Raw genomic sequence first — 13,447 nt, 5'->3', positions numbered from 1 at the left:
GATGATTGCTTGGTCTTTCTAGTGATGGTGCTGCACCGGCAATTCACTGGATCAAAAGAAAGGCAGAGAGGCATCCACAATGGGACTCTCATGAGCTTTTAAATGTTTGATGTTCGCCACGAGCTATATGTCCACTATCCTGTTTTCGCTGGCTACTAATATCAGTGCCGGCTCCCAGGAGGATTGCGGATGTTGATATTTTGTCTCAATGACGGTCGAGTCAACGATGTTTTGATTCGGTTGCCGTATCCACGTGTTTCCCGAGCCATCAATTGATTTGAAGCGCATTCCCGGGAGCAGCCTGGCTGCCAGATTGGAGTTGGTCATGAATAGAAACATGCGGAAGGGAGTTGTATTCCGATATCTCGGAGGCTACTATTGCGTCATGGTTGGTTCATCAGTCCGAAAAGCCACAGTAAAAAGGACGACCAGTGGAGTCTTTATTGTGCTTCCAGGAGTACTGGGGCTTTTTGGCATCCTCAATAATAGCCCGCTGGTAGCCCGCTGGTATGATACCACCCCTAGGGTGTTTTCACATCAATGTGCTTCCAGCAGCACTGCTCCTTTGGACTATTTTGAAATAGCTCGGTAATATTGTGCTGATACATCCGCTGGGTATTCTCCGATAACCACCTCTAAAGATGTACGGGTGGTGAATTATGTGAGAAAGTTGATGTCAACGTTCACATCAACGTTGAACCAAGAAACCACTGAACTCCAACAGCAGATGAGTTTTTCGCCCATAAATAGCTCGTTGAGCTATATTACTTACCTGATTACTAGCAGGACTTTATTCAATTTCCCGGTTCAGAATTGATTCTTAATCGGCCGCGTTGGTTCACCGAACAATGAGGGTTGCCTTACGGTTGGAAGCAGATCCTCTAGCTGGCAACAAATACAGTAAGCTCAACAGAAACGAAATAAAATTGAATTTGTCTTCCTGTGGAAGGGTTCGGAAGTTCGTCAATCAATAGCACATAATATGTCCCTCAAGGTAAAAATACCAAGGCAAAATCTGTCTGTATCGGAACTTTTTCTGGGATCACGATTTGGCTTGAAATATGATATGCACAATCCATCACCCATATTGGAGGTGATGATAATATACTGGCCCCATTCACAGGACGGTCAATCCTAGGAATACACGAGGTCATTCCTAAAGCTTCTTTACACCAAGGATCGGACACGGGTTCCGTGGCCCTGGATCTCAGAGATAGAAATAGTGCTTCTACTTGAAACCTTCTTACCGAGAAAAGCGCATAGCACATATAAATTCACGGCGCCCTGAGATATTCACGTTCTTCATCTTTTTGCCTCATTGTTTACTTCCTCACATATAGCCCTGAACAGAACCAAACTCACTTTCCTGTTATCGACTCAACTGTTTTTACGGACAAAAAATGCCTCTTAATACTACCAGGGCTGTGATTCGAATGCGTCTTGCCATCCTTTTCCTTGCCATCACTTGGCTGGCCCTCGCCGGTCTCAGCTCGGCCACTGTACGCTTTGCGGTCGTTCTGCGAGACCGCGCAAAATCTGACCTCGTTAACTCGAGCGACTCTATTTTGGACATCACATTTCAAAGCCTCATGGATAAGGTTGTCGTGAGCATGGTGGTTGTGGCGTTGGTCTCAACCCTGTTTTCCATCTTTGGGTTTGTCCTTGTGATCTATCCGAAGTGGCTACAAGAGGACGGCACCGCTCGATTCTACTACATTTGCATTAAAATCGTTGTGAGCTTGATCGTTCTCTCCTTAGGGGCTTATGTGGCCAGCCATGTCCACGGCTTTCAGACATCCTTCGAGTTTTTTGACAGTGCGAGCCACTTTCCATACTACAAGATTATGTATTATGGAGCCGTTGGCCAGGCCGCTTTCGGTGTTCTAGGGGCCATTATGTCTCTCCTGCGTCTTGCTTTACGTGGCTTACGCGATCACTGGTTGAGTACGCGTACCGAGCTACAAAACAGTCAGAGGCGGTTCGAGCTGCTTCCTAGAGTAGGGCTGTGAAGAACAAGTCAGCGGGGATTACGAATAAAAACAATCACAGAACTTGATGATGATTTTTCAAGAATGATGGAGGTGGAGTCCAAAAACATTAGAGGTGCGATGAGTAGGGTCATGGACTTTACAGAGTTGATAAGATAATCTACCAATTTAGTTTCCTGATTGGAACCAAAGCATGCTCATCGATTGATTTGACTAACCAGCCAATCGTAGCCAATATTTGAGCAGTATGCCGGGTGGCTTGATGTAGCAGACTGGTGATGGTTGACGACCTGCTCTGCGCAAATATCCATCAACCTTGGTGGCCGTCAATATTTCAAAAGCCGACCCGACAATAATGCGAGCTGCCCAGGGATCACATAGCCCCAGGAACTCGTACGTAACCTCTAGACTCTCCATTTCCACCCTCACAAAATCAGTCACGCCCCTGTTGACAGCTCTATCAGCCCTGGGAATGCACATCTTCGCCCTAGGAGATCCCTTGCTCCCAGGGGCTTTAGTGCAGCTTCTGGGAGCCACGTAGCCCCCCCAGGAAGCCCGACATAGCATCTGGGGTCTAATATATTCACCTCGGGGAACCAAAGTCACGTTCCTGTTGACAGTTTCAGCAATTCCCGAAACCTCAAGTGCGGCTCCTGGGGCTATGGCTAAGCCTTTCCGGGAGTAATCGAATTACGCAGGTTTGTGCGCAGGTCTGGTGAAGGTGTCTTGTGAGGGCTTTCCGCGACCTCAGAAGGCAGAATATTGACTCTAGGATCCAGGAGGAGGGTCCCTAATCCCGACAGCTCCCAGATCCAGCCATCGTGTTCCCAAAACCAGTTCGTATTTAATCAGGATCGTATAGTGGAGATCCCAGGGGTAGAACTCGGTTTCCTGGAAACAGGAAATGGCCCCAGGATCTAAAAACGAGTTCCCAAAGATTAAACAGCCCCTATATTATCACAGTCAAATCAACAATGTTGGTTGATTAAATATATACACAAGTTAAGACATGAAACAAACTGCGAATAGCATGTCTGCGTACATCACCATCTAGCACTTGCAAATATGAAGTGATCACGTACTGCGGTATGTCTCATTCCAGATCACTGTTGCTCTATTGCGACGAACATACATCAGTGGAATGGCCGGCTGCTGCTGTGGGTAGCATAGTCGGCGAGGTTGCGGGTTGCCTATGGAAACTTCGATGTGCGTGTTGGGCTCTCATTCGCTTCAAGGAACTGAGAGCTCTCGATGCATCAAGTGTTCCGCATATCATTTATCTACACGCTGCGTATGCTTCATGTATAATCCTTTCAAATGCGACCAGAGTTCCCATGAATTAACAACCTCTTTTTAGGAATGCGACAGGAATTTTTGGTAGCCAACTAAGTCTAGACTTCATTGCTCGGGCATATAATAGGGACCCAGCGAGATGAATTGCCTGACTACTGCTTTCTCAAACATCTATACATTGCACTGTTCCTACATGATTACAGGTACCACTCAAAATTACATTTCTTCGGCCGAAAGACTATACCTCGAATATCACATCATCCCAAACGCGTTTCCAGAAAATCTTCTCATCATGGCCTGGAGCTCTGCTCATCTCCAACTGGTATTGGGCCAAGTTTTGGGCGATCCGCCGCACCGTGAGCGGTGCATCTGGGTGGCAGATGACGCAAATCACTGTCCAAACACCGTGCCGATTGACTCCCAGATAGATGCAGTACTGTGCTTTCAGCTGTCCCAGGGGCCTCCTTTCGCATATCCACCAGCGCAGAGGTTATCTTTGGCTGCAAAGCAATTGTTGTGTTTTGAGCGCAGACGCCATAGCCGTCGACCAAAAGTGTGGGCCAACCGAATTTTGCGTTTGTTGGATGCTCCCCTGGATCAAGCCAAAACTTCATGGTTCAATCGGAAACTCATGATTCGCTTTTTTGGTGCATCCATGGCCAAGCAGTATGTTCCACAGCGTTGGCGTGGCCATGTGTCCCGATGAGGCCTCAAAAGCCAGAAGAGACTATCCAAAGGGGCAAATCTAACGGCAATCCCCCGCATGCACTGAGGTTGGCCAGAGCCGTGGCAATCAGTCGTTCCGATCTTCTCAAGACAACAAACCGCTGCAGTTGGGCTGTATCGATGACATACCTCCAGTGACGAGCATGAAGTTCATTGATAAAGGAATTTGGTACTCGTGCATGGCATATGATCACTTACGTTCTCTCGCCACTGTCGCATGCTTTGCACGAAAGTGGCCACCCGAAGACTCTCGTTCTGTCATAACCGAGTCGCCTAGCTCGTTGCTCTTCTCGCGGGCTCTGGAACTGAAGATCAGTTTATTTTGAGTCTGCCCTGAGAACCCTCTCGTGGCAAATTGAAAACCGATCGAGATCTCTGTTGTCTCCTTTTTGTGACATACTATCTTCGTTGACGGGCACCTCTGGGGACGGGGCGGCTGATCGTCGTGTGCGTTCCGATTCAGAAGAGACGGCAGATGGATCTGGGAGAAATTTTGATCGGCTGGGAAAGAAGACTTGGATTCGATGTTGAACCAGCCGCTTAAGCCTTTGAAAACGAGAGAATAAATTTTTGAGATATCTCCACATTTTCTTCGCGTCTTTGGTGTACATATAGAAGACTTGAAGAATGGAAGTTGTAGGAGATCGGGTAACTATTACCTCCGAATCATGCGGAACGGGACTGGAGAATATAACTCCGTTCAAACAATTTCAGCGCTGTCGCCAGGGAGCAGAAATTAGAGAAAGAAAAAAACAATTCAGAGCTGGTCCGTAAGAGCGAGCGAAAATCACTACTTCAACATCTGTTGCTGCGTAGCCATATTTGGAGCGGAAATATCTAATATCTACATCACCACCTTTTGGATAGTTCGCACCCAACGTCACCTCCAACTTCAACGAACACTACTCGATGTATAGTATTTTATGCCTCAAAAATTACACATGTGAACTACTATCAGGAGGTAGTTCCTGCAAGTCTTCGTTTCAAGGCTTCATCTGTTGCTCTTTTCCGCATGAAATTGAGTAATTCGGGGTGAGCAGCAGGTGAGATCGAGCGTCAACAATTGGGGTAACCTCTCACTGACTCCTTGAAAGACGGTCGAACTCAGACCGGAACGGTCATGGGTGGCAATAACAGCAGCCTCAGTGTTTTTGCCAGTCTATAAAAGACCCTCGAGCACAACGTCTCTTGCATTTCATTCCGAAGGCGATGATGGACCATCCTACTTCGCCTTCCCCATATGACCGGCCAGCTAAGAGACAGTGCCAGGTTTCCCACGACCCATAAGATGAGAACAAGTTGGAAAACCGCCCACAGCAAGCTTCAAATGGTGCAACATTCGAAAATAAGGTTTGAGGCCCTTTTCGATAGCAAATGAACGAGGTCACTAATACTGCATAGGTTCCAGTGCGCACACCCGGTTCCCTTACTGCGGATTTCAAGAAGCTTCTCCACTACAATGACACTCTCGGTGCTCCAGCCCTCAAACTGCCTGACATGTACTTTTGCCTGTGGGAATGCTACGTTGTCAAATCTACCGAGAAGATACGACTCGAGGAAGAGCAGCGACAGCTTCAAGAGTCAAATGAGTGGCTAGCAAGCGACAGCGGAATTCTTCTACAGCTCTGCGATGAGCAGGCATCGATACTGTGGGATCAAAAGCGAGCAGTTCAAGTCCTTTGTAATGGCGTAGTTTCATCATTGCAAGCGAGCAAGACTCAAGCCTGCCATACTGATAGGCATTGATTAAGTCTCATTGTTGTTCAGCGCTCGTGGGCGACAATGATACCTGCATAGCTCCGCTATCTATTTACCCTCTGTCCTGGATATTATCCCTCTGTTAACGGCCCATACAACCACCGGTGAAGTTCCGTTGGGTTTGGTGACGGGATGTCAGCGTTTCACGGCTGTTGATAGACCAAGCGTTTGGTTTTCAACAAGTTAGCATCTGGCCATCAAGTCCTCCTAATTTTCCATAAACTTGCGTGATCAAGATAGTTAAGTAATCTGCCTACCCTACGGCATTCTGCTGCTCCTAGCCCTTGCCACTTGTTACTTTCGACACTTCTGTATTTTCCCACCCACCTTTGACGGCGAGCCTTGAACCAAGATGCACGAATCAAACAAGAATGGTCTGTACCCGTTGTTTCAATGTGATTTTGTGCTAATATTGGCAGACTGTGATTTGGATCTTGACCTTCACGCCATCTGGCAAGAGTGCTCTGGCATACCGACATCACCTCCCTGTCTCGCAACCGATTCCGATAATCCTCGGCAGATTCTTTCGGATGCGGGTGAGCCTGCAGGATATGAGACTTTAGGGTCCTCCTTGATCGAATGCCTTTTCCACCCCACTTATGAAAAGCTGTCAGCCTTCAAGTGGACTGGTCCAGACCCTCTGTCCATGTCTACTCAGGCTAGCGACTTGTTCCTCTACGTGTCAGCTTCCACTTTCCCTAACAAAGTGCACTGGGTAGAGTTCCGACTAGTCCGCTTCGAAAATCTGGCGAGAGTACAGGAGAGCATCTGTTCTTCCTGCCCCAAGTTGAGACGACCACGTGGAATCTCCGTCGGGTACGCGGACAGTTGCTAGGTGCAATCTCCTGGCATGGTATTTGTACAATAGGCACTAGATTCCGTCTGTCCCTTTGGCCTCGCATGGAACCCCTACCACACCCCACTCACTTGACACTTCCTTCGCTAGTTGCGCTACCCACGAAGGTATCCCTTGATCCATTGTTTTTTGTGCATAGCATACTGGGTAACTACAAGTGAGATTGATCCATAAAATGCGTTGTTATTCAGCATTTTCCAGTGAGCATAAATTAAATGGGAGGCTATTCCATGCACTAAGTTTTGCAAATACTTCGAATAGAACATACTTTCTCAGCAGTACTTCTCCTTGATTCGAAAAGTCAACCATCGTATTTCTATGCTGAAGTAGGGCACATCGCCTCGAATAGACAGTCCTTCAACCTTGTCTTTCTTCGTCGAAGAGCCCTGCGAAATTGAGACTGGAAAAATGATTCCAGTCATCGAGGACGCTAATCAGCTTCTCCCGGGATAATTCCAGTGCCTGCTCGAAAAAAGCGTAGCCGAGATAGCTGTTTGTCGTGTCGAAGCTGAAGACCGTCCCTCTCTTTTCTCAGGAGCGTACCAGCTTCCTTCAAAACAAGGTTGTCCTGCTCCAGCTTCTCGCCGTCGATGTGCTTGGACACGCACGACTCCCATAGGCGTCGATAGAGTCCGACAAGTCGAGCTGCTGGAAAGGCGAACTTGGGATCGTCGCGCTCAAGGTCTGCTAGAACCTTCAAGATCGGCTGAAATGGCTCGGTCGCCAGGGTGTGTCTTGTTCCTGCTTCCTGCTGCGAAGGGGAGGGCTGCAATGGTCAGCAAAATCGTTTGAAGCCGAGTCGTTTCACTCGCCAATGGGACATAATCAGAACTTTCCTGTGGTTTGTCTTTCTCGCTGGAGACCGGCAATTCATTGGGCTGCTGATCTGCTTCATTCTCCTGGCCTGTAGAGCTGTTTTGGGACTCCATTTTGTCCGCAAGAGAAAGTCACGGGTCTGGACAATACCATTTCCATTGATCCTTCGTGTTTTATAGACTGCGCAGACGCAGGCAACTATGTAGTGGATTTTATGCTCACCACAACTGTTAATTGATGCGGTCAGATTTTGACTGGAATTTTGTTACTTTTCGTAGGGCTGTTGATAGTGTATTGAACAATAGGGATAGTCGGTCGGGGAAACTGATCAAGCCTCACGATGTTGAGGGCCAGAGATCCACGCTTGCTGATGATATATATTTTAACCAGACACCTCTTTCCGTTTCGTTGAACGCCTCAGAAATCCGACAAATGGAATATTATAGAATTTATAGTCACCAAAAAAAGATGTTGAAAAAGAAAACAAAACAAAAAAAAAAAAATTTAAAAACGAATTTGGCGTATCTGCGTACATGAGGTCGCAAGTTCGGAAATTGAGTGTTGACAACGTCAAGCTTCAACGGGTTGACGGGGACCTCGCTTTCTGCAGTCTAGACGGTCAGACTCATGGCTCTACACAACCAACACCACACTAAAGCGAGGTTAAAAAAAAATCCATTTTTCTCGGGATGAAATTGTAGGCGGTTTTCAGTGGTTCAACGTTGAGTCACTCACAGGTGAGGTATCAGAACAAGAAATATGAGCCTGTCATTGCGGATTGAATATACTGTGCCTCACTTTAGAAAGGAGGTGAAGGATTCAACAGTCAGCCACCGTTTTTTGACCAACTCAGCATGCTGTTGCTCAACACGACTCTTGCTCGTCTCTCTCGCTGAGCATCTAAAGGGGTCAGAAATGCCGCTGCAAATAATTGCGGTAAAAAGAAGAAATGGCTTTCAACAAGCCTCGATTAAGGGAGTTGTCCCTCAACGCGTTCTACCAAGCAGCGCACTTCGGCGACAGGATGAGCCGGGAAGTCTATAAATACGTTCTCTACCCCCGGCAATTCGCTCTACAATTCATTCACCTAACTCTGCAAAGTCAAACTGGATTGTGTCTGAGTCTCCTGATAAGTACTCCCCTTCGACCCAGAACCGACTTTCCACTGTACTGACATTGATAGGATACACCGAGAACTTGCAAGCCAGACAGTGCTTGTGAGAGATACAGGTATAATCCCCACCGGATACATTGCCATTCGCATCAGCAATTAAACGACGAGCTTTGGGTGAGCTGGTCAAGGTTCCTGTGAGAAGATGGCTTCCGCCACAGTAGCCGCTCGAGCTGTTCCACTGTCCAGCCCCCTATCTCGTCGGTAGAATATGACCACGAAGCTGAATGATCTTTTCGTGTCAAGCAAACGTTCTGCGAACTTCATGAACAGGTAAATCATTAAATCTCGTCCAAGTGGTAAGCCTTACTGACTCGGATCGTACAACAGCGCCCCTCACAGTCCCGTCACTCGAGTCGAATGCGAAGCGAGCAATCTTGTCTGCTCGAGCTCCTCTATACCGATGCGATCGCAAGCTATCTGTCCCTTCCTCATGACCACTGGTGGCATGGACGAGGAATGACTGGAATGTTCACATCGTCTCGGCCCTTCTCAGAGTCGACACTAGGCACCAGTAATGTGCTGATGTGTCTACCGATACAAAGTCCAAGGCCCAATGGGCTAAACCACCGTCTGTCTCGTCATTCGACCTCCGCGAAAGAATAGGTTCCTTGTGGATCGAGTTACTGGCGTGCAATGGGTGATCCTCATTGTCCTCGGTTGGCATCTCGCGTCTTTTCAGTCCTGAAACTCCAAAAGACCCGAGGAATGCTGGTGGTTTTGTCCACAGCCCGGCCATTTGGAAGCAACGGCCGGAGAGCGCGGTGAACCAGAATACAACATGGCATGAATGGTGCTGCATTGCCTTGCCGGAGAGGATTGTAAGTGATCTGTTTGGCAACTTCATATGACCACGAAGTCCACTAATCGTCTCGTCTCAAGCGTACAAAGCGGGCCCTCTGCGAACTCTATGAAAGGCAAGTCATAACAACTCGTCCAAGTGGTAAGCCTTGCTGACTTGTATCGTACAACAGGACGCCCTCATCTTCTCTGCTCGAGCTCCCCTATACCGATGCGATCGCATGCTGTCTATCATTTCCACATAGCTACTGGTGGCATCGATGATGAGCTAATGTAAGGTCCAGATCGTCTCGGCCCTTCTCTCAGTCGACTCTGCGCATCAGTCATGTGCTGGTGTGTCTACCTGATACAAAGCTCAAGCCACAATGGGCTTATACCACCGTGTCTCGACATTCGAACACCGCGAAATAATAGCCTCCTTGTGGATCAAATTCCTGACGTCCAATGCGTCATCCTCATTTTCCTCGATTCGCATCTCACGTCTTTTGATGCCTGGCAGCTCGACAGGCACCGGGATGAGCTCATGTTTCAGTCTGGCTCATGGCGGACGAGTCCTACTTTCGCCGACTAGCAGGCTGTGAGTCTTAGTCTGCGTGTAAGGAGAAGGTGAGGCGGGACCCCACCATTTCGAGCCTACAAATTAACACTGGCCATATCAGGTACGAACCGATAAAAGTAGACGGTAGGGTGTCGAGTCATAGCCGAGTCAACTAGAGAGCCCGAGCAAAGAGATGCCGTCTGATAGTTTTACCTGATCCTACTCCGCGTTGCTGAGCTGGTCGATGTATTCTGGCGGTGGCGCTAACAAGCGAAAACGAACAAGTGAACATGAATCAACTGGACATGCACGACACTGTATCAAGAGCACCGTCAGAACAGTTGTGGTGTCTTTGGATATACGCTGGCTGGATCTGATGCCTAAGCACGCGTTTTTCTATCCAAGCCGAGTGACGTGCGCAAAGACCATTTCCCCTGGATGTCATTGTATCTGCAGGTTGGTCAACCCGAGCACGTTTATCTCTTACTGAAATCGTCTTCTGACATATCGTGTGGAAACGGTTTTCTCGGGGAATGGCTGAGCTCTCTACGTCCCCTACCTCGACTTTCCTTGAGCATCAATTATTTGTCAGACACCGCGCTTTGGACTGGTATATCACTGTTCAAGCAGGTTCTTTGTGAAGGTGAGTTGGATGTCTGCACAACTTTACTCAGAGCCATCCTCTGTGCGACCTCTGACTATCTATGACAGCCTATGCTAAAACTTCTATCCCTAATCAGCATTCATATGATTGCTTTCGGCGGGATTGGTTACGCGCATGTCTGCTGCAGCTCCAATTCAATCAGATCGCATCACAAAAGTCCGTCGTAAATGTTAGCGGAGTCGTCCTTACCAGGCCTGGTCAAGATGGCGCTTGCTAGACCCCAATCTGGCTGCCTCCATGTTCTCTACACAGTAGAGTATGCTCGATCGCGTGAACACGGGTACTATGCCCAAAAATCAATGGCGATCGCTTTGAGTGCAGTAGTGGATGTTGATAATGGGAGAGGATAGGCGATATAAATCATGGTTGCTTACGGGATTATTCAGGGGTTGCGACGGCGCCCATGTAGAAGCAGCCAATCGGAAATTTTCGAGCTAAGCCCCTCCATTTCTTCATTGTCTTTATTGGGAGTTCACTTTGACTCGCGACCGTTGTGGATGTAGGCATTCTACAGCAGAGTGAGTGACTTGCAAGCCGCCTGAAGCAGCAAATTCGACTACGCGAGGAACAGTCTATCGCATCACCGTGATTATCTGAGCAACAAAATGTATTTCGAGCGCTCTTTCAATGCTTCATCTAGACCTGGTGGGTCTGATCGTGGGTTTTTGCCTCATTATAGCTTCACCGAGGGATATTGGTGTCTGCATTGGACCAGCTCAATCGAATTGGAGGCTGTGTGCCAAAAATACTGAGTAAACACCAGGGGATTATCGTAGCAAGTGATGCCAAATGGTGCAGAATGAAACAATGAAACTGATATTTCTGTCATATGTAGACTTCCGGACCGGCAAAAGCCCAAGGCCCAACCCGACCCCAACCTACAGATATTTTATGGGCCTAAGGTAGAAGTTCCCTGGGCTTTCGTGGGGCCCAATATAAACATGCCAATTCTTGGCATTTGCATAAGTAGTGTAGATTTTTCCAGTATCAATTATCTGTGAAAAAGGACACCCATTGTGAGAAATTAGCTAGCTTTGGGTATAAAATTGAATTCTATAAACCTAAAAATGAGGAGTTCCACCATTGAAAATGTCATACTTGAATAGGAAGATGCGCCTACTTCTGCTTTTATGAAATATATATATCTATGTGCTGGCGCTCATGAATTCTCCAAGTGCCAGAATAGTTCAAAATCCTGGTAAAACTCGACTTTTCCTTGGTAATTCCTATACAAACGGGTCTTAAGTGTCGCCATTGTTTTCCATGACTTTTATCACCAGGTCGTTGGCGTTGAATCTTGATATCTTGCTTCTTGAAGTAGTTGAACCCCCGGATTGGGCCAGGGAAAACGTCGGGCCGAGATCTGGGCTTACAGACTAGTTAGAACATGCATAAAAAAAGACATTAATCAGCAGGGTTATGAATGCCAAGACGGTAGTTGTGTGCATAGAAATGGGCTTGGTTGGGCTTTGCTGAAGTCTAGTGACCATTACTCAACATCACCGCCCGGCCATATACCACAATACACACATCAACACCCTCGTCCATACTATCGTCAACGACCATCAACGACCATCAACGACCACCAACGTTCATCAACACCCATCAACATTCCTCAACACCCATCAACGACCATCAACGACCATCAACGACCATCAACGACCATCAACACCCATCAACATTCCTCAACATTCCTCAACACCCATCAACGACCATCAACGACCATCAACGTTCATCAACGACCATCAACGCTCATCAACGCCCGGTCAACACATCCACGACGCACCAAGATACTCACCATATTGTCCGATCCACGCTCTGATGACAGATACATTCTATTGCGGCGGGAAGACTAGCCGACCGCAAAAAATGAAGACAGGAGGGTTGGGAATACGGCACTCGATAACGAAGGTTGAATCTTGAAGTTATGATTCTGGAATTAGTTCGCTTCTATCTAGGGCTCATTTTATTTTTCCAATGATGATCATTCGAAATACAAAAACGTCATCAAGATGGTGCGCAGGTCTTTGCTTCTTCGAGTACTCTTGATACTCGAATACTGGTCCCTAGCACCACGAAGAGGTGCCTGCATGGGCTAGAGGGGCTTCTTGTCGCAGATGTCCCTGCGGAGACTCTTGGTGTCGCAGATGTCCCTGCGGAGACTCTTGGTGTCGCAGATGTCCCTGCGAGGCGCTTTGTTGACGCAGGACCTAGGCTGCGGAGAACTTGGTGATGCAGCGGTCTCCTGCAGAGAACTTGGTAATGCAGCGGTCTCCTGCAGAGAACTTGGTGATGCAGCGGTCTCCTGCAGAGAACTTGTTAACGCAGCGGTCTCCTGCGAGGTAGTCTTGTCCACGCAGCACCTCCCTGCAAGGATTGTTGTTAACGCAGACCTATCCTGCGAAGCACCTTCTTACACTCGCGGGGCTCGGGGCAGCGAGGGAGCATATTTTTACACTCGCGGGGCTCGGGGCAGCGAGGGAGCACATGTCTTACATCGCGGGGCTCGGGGCAGCGACAGCCGTGGCCATGGAGACTCTCAAGCCCGTAGGCAAGAGGGACACCATGAAACATCGGAGTGTGAGGACCGAAGTCCTGATTTTTTTGGGCTGGGAATCCGGCTCCTTTTATAATTTTTCGGCTACGTTTCCACCAAGGAACCACTTAGGCAGATGGTAGCGAGAATCACTATCTCATTATTGGCGTTGAGGACATGAAAAACGTTGAGAATGGTATTAGGAGACCTTGTAGCCTACAGAGTCAAGTTTCTACCTAGAGTCATTGCTTTCACAACCCCCGTTGAGTGTGGCTAACCACTTCATCAACTATTGAAAAG

Source organism: Penicillium brevicompactum, assembly GCF_028827555.1.
Source record: "Penicillium brevicompactum strain IBT 35665 chromosome Unknown utg000002l_segment0_segment0, whole genome shotgun sequence".
NCBI lineage: Eukaryota > Fungi > Ascomycota > Eurotiomycetes > Eurotiales > Aspergillaceae > Penicillium > Penicillium brevicompactum.
The sequence above is the reverse complement of the archived record's forward strand: the minus strand, read 5'-3'. Positions refer to the sequence as shown.